This window comes from Pantherophis guttatus, chromosome 8, assembly GCF_059756535.1.
Source record: "Pantherophis guttatus breed Tessera chromosome 8, ASM5975653v1, whole genome shotgun sequence".
NCBI lineage: Eukaryota > Metazoa > Chordata > Lepidosauria > Squamata > Colubridae > Pantherophis > Pantherophis guttatus.
The window spans coordinates 72089889-72113068 of NC_142070.1; the positions used below are offsets into that span (position 1 = coordinate 72089889).

General features: G+C 41.3%; 1 protein-coding gene across 3 annotated transcripts in view; it reads right to left on the minus strand.

Annotated features, from left to right (window-relative positions):
- LNX1 (ligand of numb-protein X 1) overlaps window positions 1-23180 on the minus strand; it is a 197386-nt gene that overhangs the window by 143937 nt on the left and 30269 nt on the right. The window contains exon 1 of one of the 3 annotated variants that reach the window (XM_087875323.1): window positions 4139-4165. The exons of the other annotated variants lie outside the window; for them this stretch is intronic. The gene's annotated coding sequence lies outside the window, so the exon portion shown is untranslated. Of the gene's footprint in view, window positions 1-4138; window positions 4166-23180 lie in introns of those variants that run through there. 3 annotated transcript variants of the gene reach the window in all.

Here is a 23180-nt window from a genome sequence, read left to right on the forward strand (position 1 = left end):
TTATGTTTTCGTATCGATATTGACATCCATACACCCGGTTGGTTTAAATGTTTGTTTCTTCTGAAGATTTTAAAATAGATTTTAAATCAATGTTGTCTCCTGGCAATTGTCTGGACAACTCCCTGCTGTTTTGTTGGCAAAATTTTGGAAGGGGTTTGCCATTACCTACTTCCTAGGGCTGAGAGACAGAACAACTTGTTCAAGGTCACCCAGCTGGATTTGTGCCCAAAATGAGACTAGAACTCACAGTCTCCCAGTTTCTAGTGTGATACATGAACCACTGCATCAAATTGGCTCCATAAAATATAGAATACTGAACTCCTAACTGATTGCATAACAACACAAACATTTCGATCACTACTGAGATAGAGATAATACTTTTTTCTTAACTGTCCTTGTATCTTTGCCCATAAAAGTCCATTGTGCTCCATTGTGCAGTAGTGGCCAAAATTGTGGAAGCCTTTTGGGAAAAGTGTATTTTCTAAAACTAGCAAATAACACCACTTTTTTTTTGGAGTAGTACCATAAAATTATATATCAATGGAAAGATCATTTAATCAAGAATGTAATGCAATAACATTCCTTGTATGAAGGATTTGCTATTAGACTAGCAGTTACAGTATAAAGAAAAAAAGTGAAACACGTAGAAAAAAAACGAGATATACAAAAATGATCACCATAGAAAAAATGAGATATTAAAAGATTATCACCATGTCAGTTAATACTTAGTTGTGTAAGCTAATGAATTATGGTCTTACAACGTCTTCCCATGGAGTGAACCAAGTCTTTTAGTTCTGCAGCTGTTATAACGTGAAACTAAGATTGAATGATTGCTTCTATTAACTGGGTTTTATTGCTGGGTCGCTTCTGACTAACAAGTTTCTTTAGTCGGCTCCCTAGATTTTCAATTGGGGTAAGGTCTGGGCTATTCCCAGGCTATTCCTGCAGTGGAATAGGATTATCTTGAAACTCCAAAAAAAAAAAAAAAAAAAAAAAGTGGTGTTATTACCCATCAAACTTCAAAAATACACTTTTCCCAAAAGGTTTCCACAATTTTGGCCACTACTGTATGTCCACATGTGTATATCACACAGCTTTGTGATAATGTTTTGTTAACTGCTTCATTAAAAAAGCACTGAACGACTTTAAATCTTAGTGGTAATGGAGAAAAAAATGCTAAATACATGTAATATACCCTGAGATGGTCAAAACTCTTTTCAAAATTCTATTTTTCTGCCTTGACAGAGATTTTATTGCCAAAATCATCATCATCATCATCATATTATTTCACCATAGTGAAAACAGTTGATGGAACATGTTCTAAATCAGAAAAATTAATGCCCTAATAAATCTGCTTTAAAATGTTATGAAGCTTTTTGGTTTTGAAGGTAAGGTACTAGAATATCAAAACAATTTGAGGATGAGGATCTCAAAATATGATGAATTTTGCCTACTTGTATATACACTGAAAGGCAAAGTGCAGGAATATAGCTGAATTTACAAGGAAAAATGTTATTTCAATTTTAAACATCCATCCTTAATACTAGAATGTTATAGATTTGAGTAGGAGTCCTTTAAAAGTAAGTGCATGCATTTCATTAATTATGATTTAATTTGGCTTCCTTTAATCCCCATCAAGTGTGTTTTGCAACTTTGAATAACAGTGCCTGTGCTTGGAAAACTCTACCGTGAGACTTATCTTTTCAGCTTTGTTTAATTGAACAATTAACAATCCACAAAACTCATCAGTATATGGTGAGCAAGGAAAACCATGAATAGAACAGTGCCACCAATGAGCCTATGAATGACTGGATTAAACATCCTGCATCACCAGGTGTTTATCCTTGTTTCGTAGCTTTTGCAGCGAATGTAGGCTTCTGTGTATGGTGTATGGTCTACACCAGTGATGGCGAACCTATGGCGCATGTGCCACAGGTGGCACGCAGAGCCATATCTGTGGGCATGCGAGCATTGCCTTAGCTCAGCTCCAGCGTGCATGCGTGTGCCGTCCAGCTAATTTTTGGCCCTTCCGGGCCTACCAAAAGTCAGGAAATGGGCTGTTTCTGGCCTGCAGAGGGCCTCCAGGGGGGTGGGGAAGGCTGTTTTCACCCTCCCCAGGCTCCTAGAAAGCCTCTGGAGTCTAGGGAGGGCAAAAACAGGCCTACCGGGCCCACTGGGCCATCATGTGCCAAAAGCGAGGGGAGTGGGGGGGTCACGCATGCATGCATGGGGGGGGCTATTGAATTATAATTGTGGGCACACATGTGCGTGACCCCTCCCCCTGCACGACCCCCCTTTTGGCACGCGACGGCAAAAAGGTTAGCCATCACTGGTCTACACAAATATAATAGGACAGAGTGCAGTGTATCATTCTGTCCAGTGATGGGTTCCAACCGTTTAATTTAATTAATTAAATTTATATGCCGCCCCTCTCCAAAGACTCAGGGCATTGTTACCACCGGTTCTCTTCGCGTACATGCTTTGCGCTCAACCGCCACACACGTGTTCGCTTTGCTTGCACGCGCACCGAACCTGTGCTGTGCACAAGCGCATTATATTTCTGCCCAGCTGAGGCGCAGCAATCCACTCTGCCGCGCCTATCAGCTGGGCTAAAAGATGACAAAGGCAGATCTAACGCGGGGATGGGCGGGAGGGTCCAGCTCACAGTCATAGAGAACCAGTTCGCTGACGTCACATCATCACCACTACCGGCTTACCCGAACCGGACTGAACTGGGTGCAACCCACCACTGATTCTGTCACTGCATTTGTATCATGATGTAAGCTTAGTTTGGGGAGGAACAACCAACTAAAGTCAGGAGAGTGTCAAAAGCAGTTTGATCAGACTGGCATACCAACTTGCTACTGTAGGAAGTTAGCACCCATCTCTCTCCTAGTAAAATGAAATATTCTACAAAATATTAAAAAGGCAGAATATTATATTTCCCTGGATGAGAAATGGAGAAACATGTTTTTTAGGCAGGAAGCAGACTCACTCTGCTTATCAGACAGCAGATGTCAGCACTTAAGAGATAAAGAGATAGCTAGGTCTATTCATAAGCAAATGCCCTCGCCCAAGATCCAACAAAGATAGGATTAGCCCTCTATCCATCTAGCAACAGAACTCACCACATGGCACCTGGGGAGATTGCATCACCCAGCAAGGCTCAACCAAGCCTGGGACTCAAAAGACAACCTACAAAGTTATCCCTGCATGGCCCAATGGGAGTCTGACAACCAATCAGAATACAAGCTCAAATTCAAAGACCAACAAAAGGTATAAATCGATACCACTGTATAAACAAAAGGGCCTCAAAACCATGTGGTCCTGTCCATCATTAAACCATCTTTTCAAGCAGTCTCCATGTTTCCTTCTCCCCACTTGGAACTGAACCCAGATGGACATTTCTTCCAACACTACAGAGACTCCATCAAAATCAACCATCACAACTTTCTCAGAACCAACAAACAGAATTTCAGGCAGCCATTCTAAAGATCCTGGGAAGTTAACATAATTGAATATAGTGCGATAGTATATGATTATACTCTAAATATTTGGGTACCACCTGCGGCAATTTGTATTCCTATTTGTAGTCATATAATTCAATAATCATAAGTCTAGGAAAGCAGAAAATGCTACCGCTGTGAATTAAAAAATATGTGAATTAAGTTATTTGCAACAAACCAATTAATTTAACAAATATGAGGAACACTAATGCAATTACATCTGGTGTCCAGGAAAACAATGCCACTGAATTCGCACAGGAGGATTTAAAGCTATCCCTAGAACACATGGATGCATTCAAGTAGGCCTTAAATTACATACTAATTAAGATGATCTCAGCTGGACTTTAGCAGAGGAATCTGTGTGAAGGTTGCCCAATTCCAACTTTATTCATTGAACTTTTCTCTCTTGTCAGTATACATAAATTTAAAGAGTTAAATTTTTTTAGTCAAGTGCTGTAAACTTTCAAATCGAGGCCTTCCCACCATTAAAAAAAAAAATGCATTCACCTAGTAAGAGAATGTCCTGTAAGAGTACCGAACAACAGAACTGTCCATCTAAATAACGATGCAGATTTTCTATTATCCTCATTCATTAAAAAAATACAAGCAAACACTTGCTCAGGATAACTCACTTTTTTTTTTCTGTTGCAAATTAGCTTCTTTGCAGTTGCCAGAGGCTCGGTGAGGCTAAGTGAAAGTCGGAACAAACACAGCTTAATTCACCTTGGTTATCTGTGTAAACCATTTAATTCCTGCATATATTTACCGAGACGTAGAATGACTCCCAGCCACAGTATTGGGATGGTGGGGGGGGGGGGGGGGAGGAGGGAGAAGAGGGGAAAAAAACAAAACAAAATCAAGGTTCATTAAACAGATGTCCAACCCGACTTGCAGGTTCTAATCTGATGTTTGCAAGAAAGAAAGAAAAATGCAATTGGATGACTCAAGGAAATGTGTGATGTCACACAAGGCTGGAAATACAAACTTTACCTGAATGATTTAAAGCAACAGTCGGCCACACCTCATCAGTCATAATTCCCAGGGAAGAGACACACTATGTGTACCTCTCAGTATTGTATCATATCACATATAATTTTTTTCAAGCAAGACTTACCTCTCTCTCTCTCTCTCTCTCTCTCTCTCTCTCTCTCTCTCTCTCTCTCTCTCTCTCTCCCGTGTTTCCCTGAAAATAAGACCCTGTCTTATATTATTTTTGAACCCTGAAATAAGCGCTTGGCCTTATTGCCATACGCTCAAAAGCCCAATTGGGCTTATTATCAGGGGATGTCTTATTTTGGGGAAAATAGGGTATAAGTAGCCTTGGTGGCACAGCGGACTAAAGTGCTGTTAAGTAGCACTTAGCTGCCAGCTGCCTGCAATTACTGCGAGTTCTAATCTCACCAGGCTCAAGGTTGACTCAGCCTTCCATCCTTCCGAGGTAGGTAAAATGAGGACCCGGATTGTGGGGGCAATAAGCTGACTTTGTATAAAATAGAACACCGCTTAGTGGGGGGCCAAAAAGCCCTACTAAGCAGGTATATACAAAAGTATGAAGGCTATTGCTTAATGCATTGTAAGCCGCCCTGAATCTCTGGAGAAGGGCAGCATATAAATCAAACCAACCAACCAACCAACCAACCAATCAATCAATCAATATTTTATATCTTGAATAATTACGAAGAACGTCCCATGGATTTTAAAGAGAAGGCTCACCTCCCAACTACAATTAAAAGCAAAAGTACAAAGCACCTTAGAACTCCACAAGGATATAGGATAATATTTTACTTTAGACTTGCTGACCTTACTGAAACTCTAGAGAGAATGCAGAGAAGAGCAATAAAGATGATTAGGGGACTGGGGGCTAAAACATATGAAGAACGGTTGCAGGAACTGGATATATCTAGTTTAATGAAAAGAAGGACTAGGGGAGACATGCTAGCAGTCTTCCAATATCTCAGGGGCTTCCCCAAAGAAGAGGGAGTCAGGCTATTCTCCAAAGCACCTGAGGGTACTTTGAGGGTAGAACAAGAAGCAATGGGTGGAAACTAATCAAGGAGAGAAGCAATTTAGAACTAAGGAGGAATTTCCTGACAGTTAGAACAATTAATAAGTGGAACAACTTGCCTCCAGAAGTTGTGAATGCTCCAACACCGGAAATTTTAAAGATGTTGGATAACCATTTGTCTGAAGTGGTGTAGGGTTGGACTAGAAGACCTCCAAGGTCCCTTCCAACTCTGTTACTCCTATTCTATTCTATTCTATTCTATTCTATTCTATTCTATTCTATTCTATTCTATTCTATTCTATTCTATTCTATTCTATTCTGAAAAAAGTTAAAAATTCATCCCCCCCCAAAAAAGCTGTCTGTTCCTGTAGTTGAATCTGTTGATATGGATCCTTTAGTTGTAATACAAATTTGTTATAAATCACACCAGATTAATTGGGTTGTATAAACAAAGCCATGTAAATGTTTTAAGGGGCTGCTATTTACCACATTAGATTAGAGAAAGTCTAGTATAGACTGTAGATCAGCCAAGTATCCAAGCATGATCCAAGCATGCTCTTACATGTAATGATTAGTTATAAGAGAAATATTAATCCTTCAAACCTCCAGCTTTGGCAGGTGACCACACGGACATCAGTTTAAAGACCAGATATGTCCTTCTTTCGATTTCTTTTAATTTAGTCTGATTTCAAGGTATCTGAAGGATCCAACAGCCAAAAGCTAAATCTGGTGAAATGTTCTCCTCTTCTTGAGTTCAGAAATGCATTGAGGAGAGCCAATTAAGGACAGCTGAAGTTGTTTAGTCTATGAAGGACAGCTGAAATTGTTTAGTCCATGTGGGATTGGGCAAGAGTAAAGTAGAAACTAAAAGGATGGCACCATAATAACCTGAGATCAGCTCAATAATTTATGAAACTAACATGCCATGGTGCATGGAAGATGTGGAATCTGTATTTCCATAAGTGATGAAAAGTCCAGGCCAAGTATATTCATATTTATGTCTTTTCATAATGTGTGAACCCAGAGAGTGACTTAAATCAAACCATGAAGTTTTGAAAAATAAACCACGGTCTAGTACAGGGATCTGCAACCTTAAACACTCATTTGGACCCGTTTCCCACAGGAAAGAAAACACCGGGAGCCACAAAACCCATCCCATGCCTGACTATTTCTTGAGCGGCCATAAAACTAGCATATGTAGTTGAATTAAATGTTCTGTTTTCTTCTGAAACTTTTCTTTTCTTGGATTTATCCATGGTTGGCCTACCGGGGGTTGAAAAGCTCAATAAATTGCATTCCGGTGGGTATCACACATTGGCGGTTTGTGATGCATATTTTGAGTGGCAGGGAGCCGCAGCAGAGGAGTGAAAGAGCCACATGTGGCTCCAGAGCAGTGGTGGGTTCCTCCCAGTTCGGTCCGGTTCGGCCGAGCTGGTAGCGGTGACGATATGACGTCACCGAACCAGTTCTCCCCCCCCCTCCCACCCACCCACCCACGTTATTCTTACCTTTTATTTGGTCCCACCCCCAATCTATTGCTGCCTCCTGAGTCCCAGCTGATGACTAGAGGGAAAAAAAACTGTTTGAACTCTTGCCGCGGGGCTTCAAAGGGCCGTCCTACAGCTGATCAGTGTTAAAAGCAAACAAATGAGTCGGGTCATAAGTGCGAGGACTGGTCGTAAGTGCGAGGACCTTCCAGAAATGACTCTGACCAGCTAGCCATGCCCACCTAGTCACATGGCCTCCAAGCCACACCCACAAAATAAGCCACGCCCACAGAACCGGTAGTAAAAAAATTTAGAACCCACCCCTGCTCCAGAGCTACAGGTTGCTGGTCTAGTATAATGTATGAACTGAGGATATGGCCCACTGGTTTCTGACTGAAGCTGCACCATCAACTGTTATTCAAAAAAAATAAAATCTCCAGATGTTGGCTTCCATTAAAATATATATACCATCAGAACACCTGAAAGACAAATTTAGGATCAGCCTTCTGGGAAAAAAAAAAGATGTGGCTGCTAAGTGTTGGTGTCCCAAAGGTGTTTTTTCAAGAGGCAACTGGAGTTTCTTGTTTTTCTTGGAAGACATTTTGCTTCTCCTCCAAGAAGGAGAGGAAGAGACGTCTTGGATGAGAAGTGAAACACCTTCCAAGAAAAACCAGAAAGTCCAGTTGCCTCTTGAAAAAGCACCTTTGGGACAACCATGATCTGGATGACTGACAATCTCCATAGATATTAAGAGTTGGTGCCAAATGCATGGCACATCATCATCAACTTCATCATGAGTGTGACATACAGTCAGAATTGATGTGAAGAAAAATACTGTTATGTTGAGGGAAAACACTAGAGGAGGAGGAGGAGGAGGAGAGGAAGAGGAAGAGAAGGAGGAAGGAGAAGAAGAAGAAGAAGAAGAAGAAGAAGAAGAAGAAGAAGAAGAAGAAGAAGAAGAAGAAGAAGAAAGGAGGAGGAGGAGGAGGAGGAGGAGGAGGAGAAGAGGAAGAGGAAGAGGAAGAGGAAGAGGAAGAAGAAGAAGAAGAAGAAGAAGAAGAAGAAGAAGAAGAAGAAGAAGAAGAAGAAGAAGAAGAAGAAGAAGAAGAAGAAGAAGAAGAAGAAGAAGAAGAAGAAGAAGACTACTGTTACATTGCAGAGGAGAGCAACCAGGATGATTAAGGGACTGGAGACTAAAACATACGATGAACGGTTGCAGGAACTGGGCATGGCTAGTCTAGTGAAGAGAAGGACCAGGGGAGACATGATAGCAATGTTTCAATATTTGAGGGGCTGCCACAGAGAGAAGGGGGTCAAGCTATTTTCCAAGGCACCAGAAGGCCAGACAAGGAATAAAGGATGGAAACTGAACAAGGAGAGCTTCAACCTAGAAATAAGGAGAAATATTTCTGACAGTGAGAACCAGGGGTGAAATCCAGCAGGTTCTGGAGAACCGGTAGTGGAAATTTTGAGCAGTTCGGAGAGCCGGTAGCGGAAATTTTGAGCAGTTTGGAGAACCAGTAGCGGAAATTTTGACTAGTTCAGAGAACCAGCAAATACCACCTCTGGCTGGCCCCAGGTGGGGTGGGAATGGAGATTTTGTAATATCCTTTCCCCAGCAGTGGGGAGGGAATGGGATGTTGCAGTATCCTTCCCCTGGAATGGGGTGGGAATGGAGATTTTGCAGTATCCTTCCCCTGCCACGCCCACAGAACCAGTAGTAAAAAAAAAATGTGGATTTCACCACTGCCTTAATCTCTTTTTCTTCCGGAAGACTAGAAATAAAACAAGTTCATTAGAAAGAAGATAATCCAAAAAAATAAGTACAATTTCCTTCCAAAGCAGCGGAAGCCAATTTTTGGAGACGCTCAGATGGGATAGCCTTGTAACAAAACAAATGATCTTACAAGGTAGTAAAGACAGAATCTTTAATGGCAACATAAACTCTTAAGGGCCATTTCATAAAATAACATGGGCAACTCCAAGAAACATTAAGTAGTCCCAAAGGCATTGCAATGGACAGCAAGTGGGGTGTGTCATTTGCTACACAAAGTACAAGCACATAATGTTTGTGAGCAACCTGAAGACACACAACTCCTGGGAGTGGAAGCCTCACCACAAAGTAATTGTCTTTCTTTAATTGCTGTTTTGTATTATTAACCTTGCCTCGCCCTTTGGAATTGAGTTGATGCTGGTCGGAAATGAACTACACCCAAATTGATGGGATTTTGTTTTAATATTACTAGATTTCATAGGATATTTTTTTTTTTACTGCTCTCTTTCACGATTTGTCCCTTGAGTTTTATTTGGTAATAATAACCGTGTTATTCTTTCCATAGATCAGATATAGCAATGCTCTAAAAAGTAAAGGAAATAGGAGAAGCTTAAAAAAAAAAAAACCAACAACCTCAAAAAGGCCATTTGGAAGTTTTATAAATAGTTTTCGGTTTCCAAATCTTTTCATTAGGGAGGCTGGCGAAAGGGAAGGAGAAAAGGAAGCTAGTCTTTCAGCCCTCTGCATATGAGATGGCTGTGAAGCCCAACTGCTTCTCGGTTCTTATCTCTCTGTGGGAAAATATTGAATGCCCACAGTAGCGAACCTAAAAGCAGCTCTCTATTGCAAACTTAAAAATACATTTTTAAGGCAATGATGTTCATGATAATCTCTGCAATATAAATCAAATTCAGATCAAATCTTTGTTATGGTCATAGACCGGCATAAAGAGGGAGGGGTACAGTTATTAAAAAAGCAGAGAGGATAGGTTAGCCTACACGTATAAACATATAAAAATGAAAATCTAGAAGATATATCTATATCTATATCCATCATCCATTCATCATCCATCCATCCATCCATCCATCCATATCTATCTATCTATCTATCTATCTATCTATCTATCTATCTATCTATCTATCTATCTATCTATCTATCTATCTATCTATCTATCATCTATCTATCTATCTTTACTGGTATATCTATCTATCTATCTATCTATCTATCTATCTATCTATCTATCTATCTATCTATCATCTATCTATCTATCTATCTCTACCAGTATCTCTCTCTCTCTCTCTCTCTCTCTCTCTCTCTCTCTCTCTCTCTCTCTCTCTCTCTCTCTCCTGGTATATCTCTACCTCTACCTCTACCTCTACCTCTACCTCTACCTCTACCCTCTACCTCTACCTCTACCTCTACCTCTACTCTACTCTACTCTACTCTACTCTACTCTACTCTACTCTACTCTACTCTACTCTACTCTACTCTCTCTCTCCCAGTATATCTCTATCTCTATCTCTATCTCTACTCTTCTATCTATCTATCTATCTATCTATCTATCTATCTATCTATCTATCTATCTATCTATCTATCTATCAGAATCTGAAAGAATTTAAAGATAGAAGCATTAGATAGATCTAGGAGAGCATAAAGGTTTAGTATGTAGAAGACTATATCATGTTAGTTACAAGACACTGTGTGTAATATGATGAACTAGGTGTTCATTAAATCTAGTTTGTAGCACAGGCCGCATTCCAGAAATTATGCCTTGTGAGTCTTTCCAACCTCTGTGACTCCAGAAAAGGCCTGTTTAGTTCCCTGTAATATTTCCAAAAGGCTATGTGGATACTGCTATTATATAGTTTGATCACTAGAGGGCCCTGGACTTTGTTGAATGTTAACAGACAGTTGTAGGAGAAACACAATATTCTTTCACCCAATATGTCTGACTCCTGACATATTACTATGTTGCTAATATTGTGGTTGCGCTTCTTCTGCCATACAGAAAAACAGTGGAAAATATTCTGGATTCCAGGAAACAAAACATTTAATGAAAAGTGTTACATTCCCCAACACAAAACAATTGTTAACATTTTCCAAAAGAAGTCTCTGCTCAGTGCTCGTTTAAATATATTGTTTTTACTTCTAGTTATGTTCAAACTCACTGGTCCCCCCCATAGACTCCAAAAGTGGTTAACTAAGAGCAGATATCCTGTGGTATTTTGTCTTTTCCAATGTCTCTGAGGCAGTCTGCTTTGAGAGCCACCCAGTTTGAACACTGAGAAATAATTGTTTTGCATTGTGTTATGAACCGACAAGCACACTTCTGCACCGGAGTAATTAAAAGGGGGTTCAACTCAGTGGTGGGTTTCAAATGTTTTTACTACTGGTTCTGTGGGCATGGCTTGGTGGGCGTGGCATGGCTTGAAGGGTGTGGCTTGGTGGGCGTGGCAGGGAAAGGATACTGCAAAATCTCCATTCCCACCCCACTCCAGGAGAAGGTTACTGCAAAATCCCCATTTCCTCCCGATCAGCTGGGACTCGGGAGGCAGAGAATAGATGGGGGCGGGGCCAGTCATAATTTTTACTACTGGTTCTCCGAACTACTCAAAATTTCCGCTACCGGTTCTCCAGAACTGGCCAGAACCTGCTGAAACCCACCTCTGGTTCAACTCCTTTCATTATTTTTTTTAAAAAAATCACATTAACTCCCGAGTGAAATTAAAAACAAAACAAAACTCTATACTTTAGGTTTCAAAAAAGGGCAAGGACACTGTAACTCTGAGAAACAGTTTGGACATTTATTGGCTACTTAGAAAAAACCCATTGTTGCACTTTTGTGCATTTTTCATTTTCACACCTCTGTACCTGGTTTCTCTTAGAATGCCTGACCACAATAATAACAATGGCAGTCACATCTGGCTTTGTTAAAATACATTGCTCACGAAGACCGACACACTTTATAACTGTGGAAAATATTTATTGTGTGGTATCGCTGATGCTCTCCTCTACCATGCTAAAAGATAAAGGTTCCCCTCGCACATATGTGCTAGTTGTTCCCGACTCTAGGGGGCAGTGCTCATCTCCATTTCAAAGCTGAAGAGCCAGCACCGTCCAAAGATGTCTCCATGGTCATGTGGCCAGCATGACTAAACGCCAAAGGTGCACGGAACGCTGTTACCTTCCCACCAAAGGTGGTCCCTGTTTTTCTACTTGCATTTTTTTAAGTGCTTTCGAACTGCTCGGTTGGCAGGAGCTGGGATAAGTAACGGGAGCTCAGCCTGTTACGCGGCAGTAGGGATTCGAACCGCTGAACTGCCAACCTTTCGATCGACAAGCTCAGCGTCTTAGCCACTGAGCCACCGCGGAGTTGGGTAAATATTTCCAGTGGGACATGGTTTGTGGGGAGCTGGATGAAGGTGAATACAGCCGTGTACGCGGGAAGGAAGGATCGAGATTGGCAAATTGGCCTCGCCCCCTTTGTGCATGTCTAAAAGGAACAGGGAATGAATTGTGAAGCTCCACTGCCACCTTTCCTACCGGTTATGCCAGCCAATGTCAGTTCATCTCTGGACAAAACCTCTAATTATATAAACTTGTTGTAGTTCTGAGAAAACAAGTTCCTTTTCATGCAGCTCCTGGAAAATTCTGGTCATGGATTCCAAATGAGCCATCATATCTCCACCTTTAAGAAGATGTTGTTTAAATAATCTCCTTGTGAGATAAATATGAGCACCCACAGAGTCACGAACATATAGTCTCTTCAACTTGGTCCAACACCTAGCAGCAGACTCTTCACCACGAATATGGACAAGCTGCTGGTCACCCAGTGTTAGTCCAATAATGCAAAGAGCTCGTTCATTGTCTCTGTTAAACTTGGTTAATTTCTTCTCATCTTCTTCATCAGCAGGATTCCATGCTGTTACATCCGGTGGATTATTAACTATGTCCCACAGTCCTTCTCTACGCAGAAGTAGATTACATTTTGCAGACCAGGATACATAGTTTGTTCCATCCAGCTGGGTTATCATGGAAAAATTTGCTGCTTGTTCTAGTGCCATCTTCACTTGGATTGTTTATCACAAACACAGTTTGTTCTATTCACATTAACTCTCAGTTTAGCTCTTAACAATCCTAGTTAGTTCTGGTTGGCTCTGGGCCCATAACCAATGTTAAGGATATTGGTGTTGTGTTACCAACCAGCAGAGTAAATTGCACAAGGAAACGTTGCTGAGAGCAATGAATAAGAGATATGCAAACTGGTTTATCAAAAGCTTACTTTATAGTAGAAAAACAGTCTCATAGTCTTTAAACAAATTCCAAGTCTTTGCCAGTAAATCAGTCCAGTAGTTACAGAATCTTCTTACCCAACAAACAGTAGTTGGTTTAAATAACAAACTCACTCTGGTTCACAAACCACGATGGTTGCAGATCCATCAAACGATGATTAGCAGATAACAACTCCTCTCAATGGTAGCTTATCATAGCAGCTTCATCATCAATGGCAGAATATCATAGCAGCAACTGAACATGTTACAATACCTTGCTTAAATACTCTCACAACCAGTAATTATGTAATTACAGCATGACTCAGCATTAAAGTCACATAATACATTTACAGATTAAAGTAACAGTACACATATATTGCCTGGACAACATAGTTAGGCTCGAACCATATCCTAACACGCATCTTTCCCCTATCACTTTCTCTACAGCTATAGAGAAATGTACATCTTGCCTTTGAGAAAAATTGTGTGGAGGAATGTTTGCCATCAGCTAGTTTGGGTTCAAAGCTATCGATTCAATAGGCATGTAAAAGGAAGAATATGACTGGACTGTCAGGAGTCATTTCTCATTCATACGCAAAAATACATTCAGGAAAATGGCGTCTCCCTCAACCTTCTTCATAAGAAAATCTTGGGGGTTCAACGGGCACAGAAACCTTCAAAACTGACCGATAATGATCTATGAATACGACTTTGAGACTTCAAGTATGATCACACATACACAACATAGACACACACAAAACACATACTGGTTTTGAAACTTCACAAGGCGGCAGAGAAAACAACAACAACCCACAGAGATCAAAAGGGAGTTTCAAAAGGAAAATTTATTTTGGACCTTAATTTTCCTGTACTTTGTTTCCAACCCAAGGAATAAATGTGTGTGTGTGAGAGAGAGAGAGAGAGTGGCTGGGGAAGGAGGGGTAGAGAGAGGGAAAGATTTTGCATACTTATAAACATTTTTTTCTGTTTGCTGAGTTCCCCAACTTGTGCCCTTCATAAATACAGGATGTCCAGGGGTGAAATCCAGCAGGTTCTGACAGGTTCTGGAGAACCAGTAGTGGAAATTTTGAGCAGTTCAGAGAACTGGCAAATATCACCTCTGGCTGGGACTTGGGAGGCAGAGAATAGATGGGGGCGAGGCCAGTCAGAATTTTTACTACCGGTTCTCCGAACTACTCAAAATTTCCACTACCGGTTCTCCAGAACTGGTCAGAACCTGCTGAAAACCCACCTCTGGTTCAACTTCTTTCATTATTTTTTTTAAAAAACATCACATTAACATTAATATCACCTCTGGCTGGGACTTGGGAGGCAGGGAATAGATGGGAGCGGGGCCAGTCAGAATTTTTACTACCGGTTCTCCGAACTACTCAAAATTTCCACTACCGGTTCTCCAGAACTGGTCAGAACCTGCTGAAAACCCACCTCTGGTTCAACTTCTTTCATTATTTTTTTAAAAAAACATCACATTAACATTAATATCACCTCTGGCTGGGACTTGGGAGGCAGAGAATAGATGGGAGCGGGGCCAGTCAGAATTTTTACTACCGGTTCTCCGAACTATACTCAAAATTTCCACTACCGGTTCTCCAGAACCTGTTAGAACCTGCTGGATGTCATGCCAGCTTTGGAAACCCACTTCGTTCTGTTTCTATAAGGCACTATCAATACTATAGTTTAGTGATGGTTAACCTTTTTGGTGCCGAGAGCCCAAAGCCTTGGTAGTACAGGGGTTTAAGGCACCCTGTTATTAAGCTTATTAAGACCAGCTGCCTGCAATTACTGCAGAGTTCGAATCTCACCAGGCTCAAGGTTGACTCAACCTTCCATCCTTTCTAAGGTAGGTAAATTGAGGACCCAGTTGTGGGGGCAATAAGCTGACTTTGTATAAATATACAAAAGGATGAAGGCTATTGCTTAACGCATTGTAAGCCACCCTGAGTCTCCGGAGAAGGGCGGCATATAAATCAAATTAAAAAAAAAAAATCTACTAGACAGAAACTATCTGCAATAAAAGGCTGTAGAGATTCTCAGTCATCCAGGTCATTTGGTTGTCCCAAAGACGCTTTTTCAGGAGGCAACCGGACTTTCTTTTTTTTTTTTTTCTTTGAAGACGTTTTGCTTCTCATCCAAGAAGCTTCTTCCACTCTGACAGGACGGTGGGGAATGGAAGGATTTGTATTTCTTGCAGGCAGCTGGTCATTTGCATCCTTTTAGATCAGGGGTCACCAATCTTTCGGACCTCAGGGACCACTAAACTCATAATTGTAAATCCCGCGGACCACTAAAATGATCTGCCTAATGACCGGGTGGTTGGGCGTGGCTAGGTGGTCATGTGACTGTGTGGGCGTGGCCAACTTAATGTCACTCACGTCAAGGGGTGTCTCTCCAGCCTCTAAGAGCCTTGGTAGTACAGGAGTTTAAGGCACCCTGTTATTAAGCTGGTTATTAAGACCAGCTGCCTGCAATTACTGCAGAGTTCGAATCTCACCAGGCTCAAGGTTGACTCAGCCTTCCATCCTTTCTAAGGTAGGTAAATTGAGGACCCAGTTGTGGGGGCAATAAGCTGACTTTGTATAAATATACAAAAGGATGAAGGCTATTGCTGAGCACATTGTAAGCCGCCCTGAGTCTTCGGAGAAGGCGGCATATAAATCAAATTAAAAAAAAAAAAAAAGCGTGAGCGTGTGTGCCCAAATGCACGTGCGCATGCATGAACCCCCCAAATGCAATGCGAGCGTCCCCCACACACATGTGCCCCCCCGGTGCCCTGTTTTGGCTTCCAGGTTGGTGCAGGAGGCATTCTATGGCCAAAACGGGGTGCGAGGGGGCCTCGCGCACCCCCGCCATGCCCTGTTTTGGCTTCCAGGTTGGGGCAGGAAGCCTTCCAGGCCCAAAACGGGGTGTGGGAGGAGTGCGTGCACACAAACCCCCAAAATGCAATGGGAGTGCCCCACCCCCTGCGCATGCATGGCAGAAACCCGAAGACCATCTGGCCGGCAGGAAGCCGACAAACATGCGCGGTGGAGCTAGGCCGGGGCGATGGCTGGCGTGCCCGCAGAGAGGGCCCTGCGTGCCACCTGTGTCACGCATGCCATAGGTTCGCCATCACAGCTATAGTTTCTTCCAATAAAAACCTATTTTAAAAAAGCATTCTACCCTTCCATTTAAAACCTATTTTAAGAAAGCATTCTACCCTTCCGTTTAAATTCTGAGTTTGTTAGATTACTTCAAAACCATTTGGAAACTTGGTCTACTTGTCAAGTGGGAAAAATGAGTCTGTAAATGCTAACAATATTGCAAAAGTTTTTTTTCTCTTGAAAGTTAATGTTCTCCCTTCCTTTATGACAAACAGTAAACTACTGTTTATTAACACATGAGGTTTTATATACACTACAAATAAAGGAAGTTGGTTTGTAAAATGTGTGGGCTTGTCTTGCTCATGTCCTGAGAAGTTTAGCCAAAGGACTCTGATTTTGACATAGGAAGAGAAGATTCAACGGTCAGGAAGGAAGTTTTGAAAAATCCGTATAAAAATACTCCGCAAAAGACTTTCCACAGGGAATATTAAAACAGGATACAGTTAAGGAAAACAAGGAGAGGGGATGAGGTACAGAATGTCAAAGGCACATTGTAAACAATAAAAAAAAAAACACCTCAGGAAAATAAAGAGGGAAACAAGAGTAGAACAAATAGATGATTATAAAGTTTATGCTTAACATGTACTTCTAGAGAGGGGGAACTAAAATGTTCTACGTGATGCAGTTCTCACTGATTGGATTTAAGAGAATTTGAGAATTCCCTTAAAATCATCTAATGGGATATAAATTTAAAAAGCATATTCATCAATACCAGTGGTGAAATTCAATTTTTTTTTACTAGCGGTTCTGTGGGCGTGGCTTGGTGGGTGTGGTTTGGTTTGGTGGGCATGGCAGGGGAAAGACACTGCAAAATCCCCATTCCCTCCCCGCTCTTGGGGGAAGGATACTGCAAAATCTCCATTCCCACCCCACTCTGGGGCCAGCCAGAAGTGTTATTTGCCGGTTCTCTGAACTGCTCAAAATTTCCGCTACCGGTTCTCTAGAGCCTGTCAGAACCTGCTGAATTTCACCCCTGATCAATACCATCCTTCCATCTTTCCATCATCTCTTCAGGATATTGAAGTTCTGGGATTTTTGGAAGGACGCTGACTTTCTTCATGGTTTCCCAAACTACAAAAAATTAGAATTTCCAAAAAGCCCAATGGATGAAATGCCTTTGAGATCCCAGGCTGGAGACACCTCAAAGCACTTAATGTCCAAATATTACGCATAGCAAGTCAAATGTTTTAAGTAGTTGGGGCAGATTACCTCAGTTATTTTTTTAGAACCTCAGTAAAATGTTCTCTCTATCGTTGAAGCTCCACTGAAATGGATGATAGTTGTGCAAGAATAACTAACTACACAGCTATTCTTGCTTGGACTTCATGCTGTCCTGAGTTTGCCCTATTAAAACCTGTAATGCTTTAGTTTGTTACAGGTAATCTAAGCCCTATATATTTCACTGAATCTCTACTGCACACATTTCATTATGACTAAATCCTGATCCAACCCATAAATTCATTAACAGGAAATATTTTTAACTGTATATATGGGCAGGACAAGAAACAATGGATGGAAACTAATCAAGGAGAGAAGCAACCTGGAATTAAGGAGAAATTTTCTGACAGTGAGAACATTCAACCAATGGAACAGAAGTTGCCTTTGGAAGTTGTGGGAGCTTCCTCACTGGAGGCTTTCAAGAAGAGATTGGACCGTCATTTGCCAGAAATGGTGTAGGGTCTCCTGCTTGGGTGGGTGGGTGGGGGGTTGGATTAGATGACCTTCAAGGTCCCTTCCAACTCTACTAATCTGTAATCTGTAAAATCTCCAAAGTCCCTTCCAGCTCTATTCTGGTTCTGATTCTGAAGTACAGCGATACATCGGTATTCATTGTTAATTGTTTCTGGGAGATGCGATGAGTACCATAAGGAATAATGTAAATAGATTTAATATGTTCCCAAACCAAAGACAATGCACATTTTAAGGCAATAGGCAAAAAAAAAAAAAAGGGGGGGGGTTGTATATCATTTCTTTACATGAGAAATAAACCTAAAAATTAAGAAACACTTAGATTAAATAAAATAAAAACTTGACTTTACTTGTACTGTACTGAGAAAAAATACACAAAATGACAACAGAAACTAAGATAAGACTTCAAGGCGATGTGCACAGGGCAAGAGCTGCCATTACTAACACATTACTCATTGTTTCAGCTGGAAAGGGTAGCAAGTCACAGAAGCAACCAACATTGACAAGTTCTAGCTTGCTCATTGAGTATCAAACGAACAACAAGTATTGGGACAAAATTTTCTCATCAAAACGCATTGAGTATCAAATTCCATGAGTTTCAAAGCCATTGAGTAGCAAGGTGCCACGGCAGAAATATATTGCTTGTATTTTTCCATTTTCACAATGACGTATGAAGAATAATGTAGTAATGTAATAATATAAGTACAGGTATACCTACCACAATTAAGCCCAAAATTTCTGTTGTTAACGGAGACATTTGTTAAGTGAGTTTTGCAGCATATTACGACCTCGCTGCAGTTGTTCAGTTAATAACTGTTGTGGCTCCGTTACCTGAGCCTGTGTCATCAGCAGGAGAGGACTCCGAGAGTGAAGGAGAGGAGTTGGCAAGGCCTCCCTCTCCAGGACCCTTCTCTTTGGCAATGCCTTCGGTGTCCGCTGAAGGGCAAGAGATAGGGCCGGGGCCAAGCACGTCCACACAGCCACAGGTGGACAGTGATGAGAGTAATGAGTCTTGGCTGGATCCACGCCAGCGTCGCAGAGATAAGCGCACGCAACAGAAGAAAAGGCGTGCCCGAGATTAGGCTGAGTCACTGGACCACACCCCACAAGGTATAAAAGGGAGCGTGGTGGCCAGTCTAACCTTGTGACGAACAAAGCTGAAAGCTTCCACGCCATTCTGCATTGCCGGACTTTTGCTATAGACTTTGCTGGATTATTTCTGGACTTGATTGACTCTGTAATTATTGAGCTGTTTCTTTTGATGTACCAGAAGCGGAGAGAAGTTATCTCTCCTCTTCGTAAGTAATAAACTCTTGGCAGGCAGCCACTAGGTTGTTGCCAAGTTCCATTATCATAAGGAAAAGGATTTTGCCGGCTAGTTTGGTCTTTAACTCTTGGATGTCTGTTGGTGTGTGTGCGTGTGAGAACAATAACCTGGTTGTTAAGCAAATCTGGCTTCCCCATGGACTTCGCTCGTCAGAAGGTTGCAAAAGATGATCAGATGACTCTGAGACACTGCAACCGACATAAATATGAGTCACTTGCCAAATGTCTAAATTTTGATCCCATGACCATGGGGATTCTGCAAAACTGTTATAACTCACTTTTTTTCAAAGTGCCGTTGTAACTTTGCACGGTCACTAAAGGTTGCAAGCCAAGGACTACTTTGGAGATTTTTATAAAGTACTGCATTTAAATGTGTAGCAACATCACACATAGGAACAAGGCAGGGGTGGGTTCTAATTTTTTTTACTACCGGTTCTGGGGGCGTGGCTTATTTTGTGGGCGTGGCTTGATGGTCATGTGACAAACAATTCTTTAGGATTTAGCAGAGGTACTGGTCTACCAGGCTTTTAACTGCTTGCAGAGCCGTACCGGTCTACCCATTTGTTTTTGGAGCGCACTGGTCTACCACCACATTGCCTTCTACTGCTGATCAGCTGTAGGGCGGCCCTTTGAAGTGCCACGGCAAGAGTTTAAATAGTTTTTTGACGCTCTGCCACCACCGAGAGCATCGGAAACCGCTTTCAGGCAGCTTGGCCTCAATTGCCAATCTACCACCACCGAGCGGTTTACAAGGAGCGGATCAGTTCTAGTCAATCAGTTGGGAGGCTTCTTGGCTTCTCAATTTAAAGCTACGGTGTCTTGTTTTTTTTTCCTCTTCTTTGTCAAGTGAGCCCTGATTTTTTTCCTTCTAGCCGATCAGATGGGACTTGGGAGGCAGCGAATAGATTGGGGGCGGGGCCAGGCAGAGGTAGTATTTACCGGTTCTCCAAACTACTCAAAATTTCCACTACCGGTTTGCAAGAACCGGGGAGAACCGGTAGCAACCCACCACTGGAACAAGGGATATCAAAATAATCAGAGTTTATTTACATCTTTGGTGGACGTGTCTGGCTGCAAAAAAACTCTGGGCTAAGATTAAGAAATGGTTAGAAAAAAATAACAGAGCAACCTATTGATGGAAAACCAGAGACATTCTTCTTCTTCTTTTTTTTTTTAATTTGATTTATATGCCGCCCTTCTCCGGAGACTCAGGGCGGCTTACAGTGCGTTAAGCAATATTATTAAAAATATTTACCGAAAAATACACCAAACAAATAAAATATTTGATTTTACATATTATAACAGCTGCACGCATATCATACGCACAAAATTGGAAAAGGGAAAACATACCAACAGAAGAAGAATTGATAAAAACAATCCTAGAACATGCCGAGATGGACAAATTAACAAAAGAGCTCAAAGAAAAGGGAGATACGGAATATTATATAATCTGGAACAAATGGTATAATTGGCTAGAGACTAGAAATAATGGATAATAAAAATAGAGGTGAAGTTGAAAATGGAAAGAACAAATATGATAATGTATAGAATCAGTGGTGGGTTTCAAAAAATTTTACTACCGGTTCTGTAGGTGTGTTTGGAGGGTGTGGCATAGCTTGGTGGGCGTGGCTTGGTGGGTGTGGCAGGGAAAGGATGCTGTAAAATCTCCATTCCCACCCCACTCCAGGGGAAGGATACTGTAAAATCTCCATTGCCTCCCCAATCCAGGGGAAGGATACTACAAAATCCCCATTTCCTCCCAATTAGCTGGGACTTGGGAAGCAGAGAATAGATGGGGGCGGGGCTAGTCAGAATTTTTACTACCGGTTCTCTTAACTACTCAAAACTTCTGCTACCGGTTCTCCAGAACTGGTCAGAACCTGCTGAAACCCACCTCTGGTATAGAATGTATAAAATCAATATGATTGTTAAGAGATATAATGTAATTAAAAGAGAAAGGGACAAAAAGAAAAGGAATAGTATAAAGGGAATCGGGGGAGAATGTAAATATTAGAAAATGACCATTGTGAAATAGCTGTAAAAAGAGAGTGTGTGTATATATATATATATATATATATATATATATATATATATATATATATATATATATATATATATATTGTTTTGTGTTTGTCATATTGTGTTATAATAAAAATAAAAACTTTTTTAAAAAATAATCAGAGTTGTAACTCATGAGGAGGCCTTGCGAAGCTTGGAACTTTTTAATTTAAGAAAAAAAAATTAAGGAAAGACACGCCAAAACATTATAAATGTACGTGCAGATGTATAAAAAGTAGAACACTGGGTTATTACTCCCTCTTTAATTCAAGGTCATTCTCTGAATCTAGGTGGCAAGGGATTCAGAACAAACAGATGTAAGACAAATGCAAGCAGGCTTTTTTCATTCAATCTTGAAATTCTCAGTTTAATTTATGGGAATCTTGTTATTTTTCCCTTCTTGCAGTTTGGCAGAATAAGATGCAATTTGCAAGCACTGTATAGCTGCCTTGTTTGAGAAGGTGAAGCCTGCAGATTTTCAGAGGAAAAAATTTTGACTCCCCTTTAAAGCGTTTGGGGTATTGGGGAAATAGAATAGGTGGTTTTGGATGGGCAGCATGAAGCCAATCATTCAACTATGCCCCCCTCTGGTTTTTCGTCTTTCCTTATTTGCAAAACGTTGGGGGAGAGGGATTTGCAAATGCATAATTTCTACTTCTGCATCTTGAAACTCAAAATTGCTTCCAAAGCTTTGGAAGGACCCCAGTTAAAGTTCTCCTTCCAATGTTTTCCCAGGCCTTAGAGACGGGGTAAATTGGAAGAGCTCTCTTTTTAAGATTTGTTTTCTTTGGTTCTTTTTACTGTGCTATTCTGATCTGTTATATTTTTCTTTTAGTACTGCTGGTGTGTGTGTGTGTGTGTGTGTGTGTGTGTGTGTGTGTGTTTTAGTTGCAAGCACTCAGAGAGTTGTTTGAGAGTCAGACAGCTATCAATTAAATAATAAATACAATTAGATTCTGCATTTGGAATTCAACCAGAGCATTGTTTCACTCAGTGTATAATCTATAGAAAAATCACCCCAACCCTATTATCATCAGCATCCTAGCCTGCTTAAAAGGGTACTGGACACATTAACCAGATATAAGGCTAATAGTCCAGATAGCAATAGCACTTTGACTTATATATTGCTTTACAGTGTTTTACAGCTCTCTCTAAGTGGTTTACAGAGTCAATATATTGCCCCCAACAATCTGGGTCCTCATTTTATCCACCTCAGAAGGATGGAAGGCTGAGTCAACCTTGAGCCAGTCAGGATCGAACCCCTGGCTGTGGGCAGAGTTAGCCTGCAATGCTGCATTCTAAGCACTGGGAAGGAAGGGAGGGAGGGAGGGAAATAGCAATAGCATTTAGACTTATATATCACTTCCCAGTGCTTTACAGCCCTCTCTAAGCAGTTTACAAAGTCAGCCTATTGCCCCCAACAATCTGGGTCCTCATTTTTTTTTTTTTTTTTTAATTTGATTTATATGCCGCCCTTCTCCGGAGACTCAGGGCGGCTTACAATGCGTTAAGCAATAGCCTTCATTCTTTTGTATGTTTTATACAAAGTCAGCTTATTGCCCCCACAAACTGGGTCCTCATTTCACCCACCTCGGAAGGATGGAAGGCTGAGTCAACCTGGAGCCTGGTGAGATTTGAACTGCCAAATCGCAGGCAGCCGGCAGTTAGCAGAAGTCGCCTGCAGTACTGTACTCTAACTACTGCGCCACCGGGGTTATTGCAGATAATAGCAATAGCAACAATACTTATATTCCGCTTCACAGTGCTTTACAGCCTTCTCTAAGCAGTTTATAGTGTCAGCATATGGCCCCCCAACAATCTGGGTCCTCATTTTACCAATCTTGGAAGCATAGAAGGCTGAGTCAACCTTGAGCCAGTTAGGATCGAACTCCTGGCAGTGAGA